The sequence below is a fragment of the Sinocyclocheilus anshuiensis genome, unplaced genomic scaffold, assembly GCF_001515605.1.
Source record: "Sinocyclocheilus anshuiensis isolate Anshui unplaced genomic scaffold, SAMN03320099.WGS_v1.1 scaffold38, whole genome shotgun sequence".
NCBI classification, from domain to species: domain Eukaryota; kingdom Metazoa; phylum Chordata; class Actinopteri; order Cypriniformes; family Cyprinidae; genus Sinocyclocheilus; species Sinocyclocheilus anshuiensis.
The window spans coordinates 2,877,580-2,885,787 of NW_015544213.1; the positions used below are offsets into that span (position 1 = coordinate 2,877,580).

The 8,208-nt window shown below is 37.6% G+C and overlaps 1 pseudogene; it reads left to right on the forward strand.

Annotated features, from left to right (window-relative positions):
- LOC107697087 (adenylate cyclase type 3-like) overlaps nucleotides 1-8,208 on the forward strand; it is a 16,556-nt pseudogene extending 8,348 nt beyond the window's left edge.

Below are 8,208 nucleotides of genomic sequence, written 5' to 3' on the forward strand. Positions count from 1 at the left end.
TTATATGAAATAAAAAAATATAATATGTATATATATATATTTAAAATCTATAATTTATTATTTTGTATTTTAAAATTTTTATAACAAATATTAATGTAGATATTGTAATTAAATCAAATTAATTAAACAACTATAAAGCAGACAGTCCAAATGGCTCATATTCTTCTCACTTATGCTCCGATATGTTTGTGAAAAAACCCAGACGGAAGTGGACATGCGTGTAGGTGTGCACACGGGTACTGTCCTCGGTGGAGTCCTGGGACAGAAGCGCTGGCAGTTTGATGTCTGGTCCACTGATGTAACCGTGGCAAACAAGATGGAGTCAGGAGGAATCCCGGGGTGAGATCAACTACAATCTGAATTTAAACCATTATTTTCTTGTCGGGTAGATGTGTTTGTGCATTACAGAGCAGGTGACTCTCATTCTCATGCACACGCCTGCACAGAGATGTGCAGGCGTGTGCACATCTCTCAGAGCACGAAGGACTGTTTGCTTGGTGAATTTGAGCTGGAGGAGGGCAGAGGAGAGCACTGCGAGTATCTTCTGGAGAAAGGCATCGACACGTACCTGGTGCTGGTGTCTAAGGACACTCCCAAAACAAACGGAGTAACCAACGGCACAGTGCATACCATCACCATCATTCTTATACTCTGATCTGCTGTTCTCATCTATAACTCATCTGAAACTATCTTCAGGTGATCAACACCACAAAACCCAGCGGCACCTGCACGTCAGTAAAGAACATACCCGAGGAGTCAGAAACACAGGTGAGATCTGTCTATCTATCTGTCTCTCTGTCTGTCTGTCTGTCTGACTGTCTCAATATCTATCTATCTATCTATCTATCTATCTATCTATCTATCTAAGCTCACTGGTATATTAATATATGTATAATAGTAAGTGCCAATTCTCGGATCTGACTGGACAACAGTGTAGTTGACATTTCAGCAATATCAGTACAGTGACGCTCATTTTACACAGGCTGTTAGTCAGTGCAGTTAAATTGTTACACCAGGAGGTGGAGGCAAGAGACCGTCATTACGGGTGAGTCAGCTAATACATTTAAAAACGTTGTTTCATTGATAATTGAAACAAGGTGCTGAAATTACTTTAACTTTGAGCACCACTTTACAAGGCTCAACCGACGATCAACATGTTACCTGTAATGCTGCAGCTCTTTCACTTCATATAAGATCAATGCATTCAACAGCACTGACGTCAGTCATGGGAAATCCCTTTAAACACTGAAAGGATGCTGTGACAAAAATATCGCTTTCATCTTCTGACAACTGATGGCAAACTGTTTTGTTTTTTTCACAAATATATGACTTGACCTGAAGAAGGATAGACGCAGGTAAGCGCGCATGCTCAGACGATCTCTCTCTCTCTCTGTTTAGTGCAAATCTACTGAACCTCTCACAATGGTACACAGTCTTAATGACGTAAAATGAGCCAGTTGGTGTAAAAATATTACTCTCTTCACTCTTGTTATGATTATTAACTTATTGAAAATTCAATACACATGCATTAAGTGTAAAACAAGAAGGGCAAAGCCTCATGAAAAAAAAAAAAGAAGTGAACATCACGGTTGCGTCTGTCTGTCTGACTGTCTCAATATCTATCTATCTATCCGTCTGTCTGTCTGTCTGTCTGTCTGTCTGACTGTCTCAATATATATCTGTCTATCTATCTATCTGTCTGTCTATCTGTCTGTCTGTCTGAATATTATCTGTCTATCTATCTATCTGTCTGTCTGTCTGTCTGTCTGTCTGTCTGTCTGTCTGTCTATCTATCTCTGTCTGTCTGTCTGACTGTCTCAATATCTATCTGTCTATCTGTCTATCTATCTATCTGTCTGTCTGTCTGTCTGACTGTCTCAATATATATCTGTCTGTGTCTGTCTGTCTGTCTGTCTGTCTGTCTGACTGTCTCAATATCTATCTATCGTTCTGTCTATCCATCTGTCTGTCTGTCGGTTTGTATATATGTCTGTCTGTCTGTCCATCTATATATCCATCTTGACCTTTGACCTGTGTGTGGTTTCTCAGCGGCTGGAGGACGAGCATCTGAACCACTTGCTGAATAAAGCTCTGCTGGAGAGAGAGACAGAGGAGACGTAATGACAGTTTATTCTTATTTGAACCCAGTGATTTTGTCTTTTTGCCCCTGTCGCACATCACTGTCTCTCTCTCAGTCTGGAGAAGAAGAAGACGTCGACTCTTGTCTCTGAGGTTTGAGGACTCTGATCTGGAGTCTCGTTATTCGGCAGAGAAGGAGAGACGGACGGGCGTTGTGTTCAGCTGTTGTTGTGTCGTTCTGATCTTTACCTCAGCCATGGAAATGCTCATCGATCCACAGTGAGTGAAGATCATAAATAACTCATCACTAATACAACATGATAAATGGATTATTCATGTAACATTTTATAGATATTGACACTTCTCTTGTGTAATGTTGTCACGTCTGCTTGATTTCTGACAGGCTGATTGTGAATTATGTGACCCTGGCTGTTGGTGAGCTGTTACTGCTCATTCTGACTAGCGGCCATCTTTCCTCAAGTGAGTCCAGCATCACAGCAGTAGATGATTGAATGAATCTCATGACAACATCTTTGTTGTCATGAACAAAGATTCATGCCCCCCAAAAGAGAAAAAGAAAATAAATTATATTTTAGTTAATGAAAATAAAGCCTGTTTTAAGCATTTTAGCATTGTGACCCACACCATCATTGACAGTAATTATTATTGTCGTAAGTGATGTTTCTCATTAGATTTTTTTACTCTTTTTACTGGACTACTGTAAGAATAAATCATAAATGAAAGACTGTACAATCAATAATACCAACTTTACATATCTGTGCTGTCACTCGTGGCAACCGTCATGCTCGTACAGCTCAGCCATGTGGTCAAGCTGGCGCTCATGCTGTTGGTTACCATAGCAACAGGTGCTGTAAACATCCACAGCTGGATGTACATTTACGACATCTATGATTTCATTCGCTACCTGGACTACAGGTGAGACAAGCTTGAGTTTGAGTCCAGACGATATGTTTGAAAAGTGATCAAAATACAGTAAAAACATAATGTAAAATATTATTACAATTTAAAATAACTGTCGTCTATTTGAATGTATTTTAAATGCTATTTATTTTTGTGATGCAAGCATCATTACTCCAGTCTTCAGTGTCACATGATCCTTCAGAAATCACATTCTAATATGCTGGTTTGCTGCTCAAGAAACATTTCTGATTATGATCAGCAAACAGTTTTGATTAATATTTTTTTTTGACATTGACTTTGACATGGCATGTCATGACTTATTTATATTATTTTTCACCCAGTTAAATTGGATTGTGTGTTTAATGATTAAAATGCAAGGTTAAGTTGTGCTTCAAACCACTCAAAAACATTGTCTGACACCTGAAATTGTTTTTCATTATTTTGTATGACTCTTCAGTTATTCAGTGGTTCCCACCAGATATCTGCTGACCATGATGATTATCATCATGATGATGAGTTTCTACTATTTTGCAAGTCATGTGTGTCCAACAATAGCTTAAAAACTCAAGTTTATTTCCTTTCCTCTGTTTTTCACACAAATATTAGCATGTTAATTCTGTATTTTGTTCCTCTCTCAGGTGGAAAGACAGTCGCGTAAACTGTTTCTTTGGAAGATTGAGGTTCATGATCAGAAGGAGAAAGTGTATGAAATGAGAACATACAACGAGGCGCTGGTCACTAACATGCTTCCTGAACACGTGGCCAAACACTTCCTGGGCTCAAAGAAGAGAGATGAGGTATGTATAGAAGCTAGTTTCTGCCACGGAATAACAATTTGAACCTTATTCCTCAGAATTGTGAGTTTATATCTGTTTAAAACTTATCTTAAATCTCGCAATTCTGCCTTTTTTTCTCGAAATTTTGAGTTTACATCTCGTACTTTTAACCTTTTTCTCGAAATTCAAAATGTCCATCTCGCAATTTTGACTCTTTTTCTCTGAATTCTAAGTTTACATATCGTAATTCTGTTTTATTTATTGCAAGTTTATATCAGTTTATAACTTGTCTTATATCCCATGCTTCTGACTTTTGTGTACATCTCGCATTTTTACGTTTTTTCTCTTAAATCAAAGTTTAAATCTCGCAATTTTGGCTTTTTTCCTTGCAATTCAGACTTTTTTTGTTTCGGCCACGGAATAATAAATGAAAAAGGTCATTGGAACTTTTTATCTCACAATTCTGACTTTTTTTCTTGCAATTGCGATTTTATATCTTACAATCCACAGGCTTTTCAGAATTGCAATTATAAGATAGAAAGTTATAATTACCTTTTCTCTATATTCCTGTCAGAGTAATCTTTATATTAGTTTAGTCATTAATAAATGTGCACATTGATTTTTATTTGTCTATTGCAGGAACTTTACAGTCAGTCTTATGATGAGATCGGTGTGATGATCAGCAAACAGTTTTGATTAATATTTTTTTTTGACATTGACTTTGACATGGCATGTCATGACTTATTTATATTATTTTTCACCCAGTTAAATTGGATTGTGTGTTTAATGATTAAAATGCAAGGTTAAGTTGTGCTTCAAACCACTCAAAAACATTGTCTGACACCTGAAATTGTTTTTCATTATTTTGTATGACTCTTCAGTTATTCAGTGGTTCCCACCAGATATCTGCTGACCATGATGATTATCATCATGATGATGAGTTTCTACTATTTTGCAAGTCATGTGTGTCCAACAATAGCTTAAAAACTCAAGTTTATTTCCTTTCCTCTGTTTTTCACACAAATATTAGCATGTTAATTCTGTATTTTGTTCCTCTCTCAGGTGGAAAGACAGTCGCGTAAACTGTTTCTTTGGAAGATTGAGGTTCATGATCAGAAGGAGAAAGTGTATGAAATGAGAACATACAACGAGGCGCTGGTCACTAACATGCTTCCTGAACACGTGGCCAAACACTTCCTGGGCTCAAAGAAGAGAGATGAGGTATGTATAGAAGCTAGTTTCTGCCACGGAATAACAATTTGAACCTTATTCCTCAGAATTGTGAGTTTATATCTGTTTAAAACTTATCTTAAATCTCGCAATTCTGCCTTTTTTTCTCGAAATTTTGAGTTTACATCTCGTACTTTTAACCTTTTTCTCGAAATTCAAAATGTCCATCTCGCAATTTTGACTCTTTTTCTCTGAATTCTAAGTTTACATATCGTAATTCTGTTTTATTTATTGCAAGTTTATATCAGTTTATAACTTGTCTTATATCCCATGCTTCTGACTTTTGTGTACATCTCGCATTTTTACGTTTTTTCTCTTAAATCAAAGTTTAAATCTCGCAATTTTGGCTTTTTTCCTTGCAATTCAGACTTTTTTTGTTTCGGCCACGGAATAATAAATGAAAAAGGTCATTGGAACTTTTTATCTCACAATTCTGACTTTTTTTCTTGCAATTGCGATTTTATATCTTACAATCCACAGGCTTTTCAGAATTGCAATTATAAGATAGAAAGTTATAATTACCTTTTCTCTATATTCCTGTCAGAGTAATCTTTATATTAGTTTAGTCATTAATAAATGTGCACATTGATTTTTATTTGTCTATTGCAGGAACTTTACAGTCAGTCTTATGATGAGATCGGTGTGATGTTCGCCTCTATTCCCAACTTCTCTGACTTTTATACGGAGGAGAGTATAAACAATGGAGGGATAGAATGCCTCCGAATCCTAAATGAGATCATCTCTGACTTTGACAGTGTGAATGTCTCTTGTCCTTTATTTCTTGTATATGTCATTATTTGTTCAGCAGAAGTTCTCTTTAATATCATATGATGTATTTTTTGATTCCGAGTAGCTTCTGGATCGCACAGAGTTTCGCCACATTACGAAGATCAAGACCATTGGCAGCACATACTGTACATGGCTGCATCAGGCGTGACGCCGGAGAGAAACACTAACAGATACGCCGACCGCAAGGTCAGCTACACAACACAAACTAGAGCTTATAATACACTAATATAGACTGTGTTACTGATGATGATGATGATTTGTGTGTTATACAGACAGAGGATCAGTCCATCTTGGAGCGCTGGCAACACTTTGCTGATTTGGCAGACTTTGCACTGGCTATGAAAGTCACACTTGGAAACCTAAACAAACAGTCATTCAATAACTTCATGCTGCGCATAGGTCAGCAAGCGTCTGACTGAACTACAGACCCATGTTACTTCTGCTGATATAATAATAGAGTTGAGTATGTGTTATATTTATGGTATTGTGACCATGCTGTTTGTGTGTGTTTTATTGTCAGGTCTGAATAAGGGGGGTGTGTTAGCTGGAGTGATTGGCGCTTGCAAACCTCATTTCGATATTTGGGGAAACACTGTAAATGTGGCCAGTCGTATGGAGTCTACTGGGGTTATGGGTAACATACAGGTGATAAAAGCTTCATTTTGTTTTTTAGAAGTTTTTATTTATTTTATTTTTAAAAGTAAGTTTTAGGTAATAAAAAAGTTATTTAAAAAATAACTGGCCAATATGGCAAAACATTTTTTTTTATTATTTTAAAGGGGTCCTATTATGCTCTTTTACAAAGTCTTGATTTTAGGCGCTTTTCCACTGCGTGGTACGACTCGGCTCGGCACGGCTCAGTACGGCACGGCACGGTTTGCGTTTCCACTGCAGTTCAGTACCGCTCTAGAGTGGGTGGGATTATTCACATGTCGTTATAGTTGCGCCGCCTCTACTTCCATGACTCCTAAAAAAAACGTTTTCATTCCACGTCGCCCCATCAAGCTCTCGCTAGATCCGCTCCTCTGCTATCAACGAGAGGAACGTCTGTTCTTCCGCAACAGACAACAAAACTTTTTGGTTGTTAAAAAAAGGTGCGCTCGTTCCAAACAGTTGCGTTCGATCCTTCGCTGGCTGTGCTGATTTAAATCTAGCGGTTCTGTTGTGTTTGCGTCGCAAGTTCAGTGACGCAAGTTCAGTGACGCAGGTAGTGACGATTCTCTCTGGCCAATCCGTGATTAGCAGAGTTTACACGTCACGTTTTGGTAACGGTACGGTTCACTTGGAACCCCAACCGAGGTGGTACTAAAAAAAGTACCAGGTACCAGGTACTGTACCCTGTGGAAAACCCAATCAATTTGTGCGCGATTTAAACCCGGATGATTGTAACCACTCTAAAGTTCGTCTGCCTTGGCAAAGCTAGCATGTCTCCGACATAGTGATAACACTCGTTGCCTTCTCTAGTGCAGCTCAACCAGGTCTCGTCCCATTCGTCGGTATTTGTGATATCACAAATCCTGGAAAATATGCGTTGTAGTCCAAACGAGTCGTTCGTTGTAGTTTTTGAAAATATCTCCTTTTGAAGTGGACTTTGAGCTTTGTAACTTATCAGATCTTTTTTATGCTCAAACAGCAACATTACAGATTAACTAACGTTGAAAAAGCATAATAGGACCCCTTTAATATTTTGAATATCAGTCATTTCAATTTATAAATGACAAATATTTGCATGTTTTCCACACATCTAACATTTTTGACTTTTTTTCTCAGAATTCTAAGTTTACATCTCACATTTATTTAATTTTTTTCTCTGAATTCTGAGTTTACATGCAATTCTGACATTTTAGTTTGTCACAGAAATTTTTTTTAAAGTAATTGCGACCTTTTATCTCACAATTCTGACTTTTTCTGCAGTTGCCAGTTTATATCTCACAATTCAGACTTTTCTTCTCAGAATTTCAAATTTATATATTTCTGAGTTCATAGCTTGCAATTCTTTTTGTGAGTGATACAGACATCTGTTCTTCTGGTGCTGGTGCTCCCCAGGTGGTGGAGAACTGCTATAACATCCTGAAGGAGTATGGTTTCCGTTTCGTCAGAAGAGGACCCATCGATGTAAAATGAAAAGGAGAACAGCTCACTTTCTTCATGAAGGGCAAAGACAAACCTGTCGCAAAGATGACCGCAGTCTCTCTCCCACATCAAATAGCAGACAAATCCTGAGAAGAGAGGATAAGAAGGACATTGACATTTTATTTTATGTTATTTTGGGCCTTTTTTATTAATAGAAACAATGGAAAGGGGACAAAGAGGAGACACAAACCTGAGTCTCCCTAATGAGCACTGAAGCTCAACATGTCTGCAGCACATGCACTACCCAATAGACAATAACTCTGAAAAATTACCCATTAAA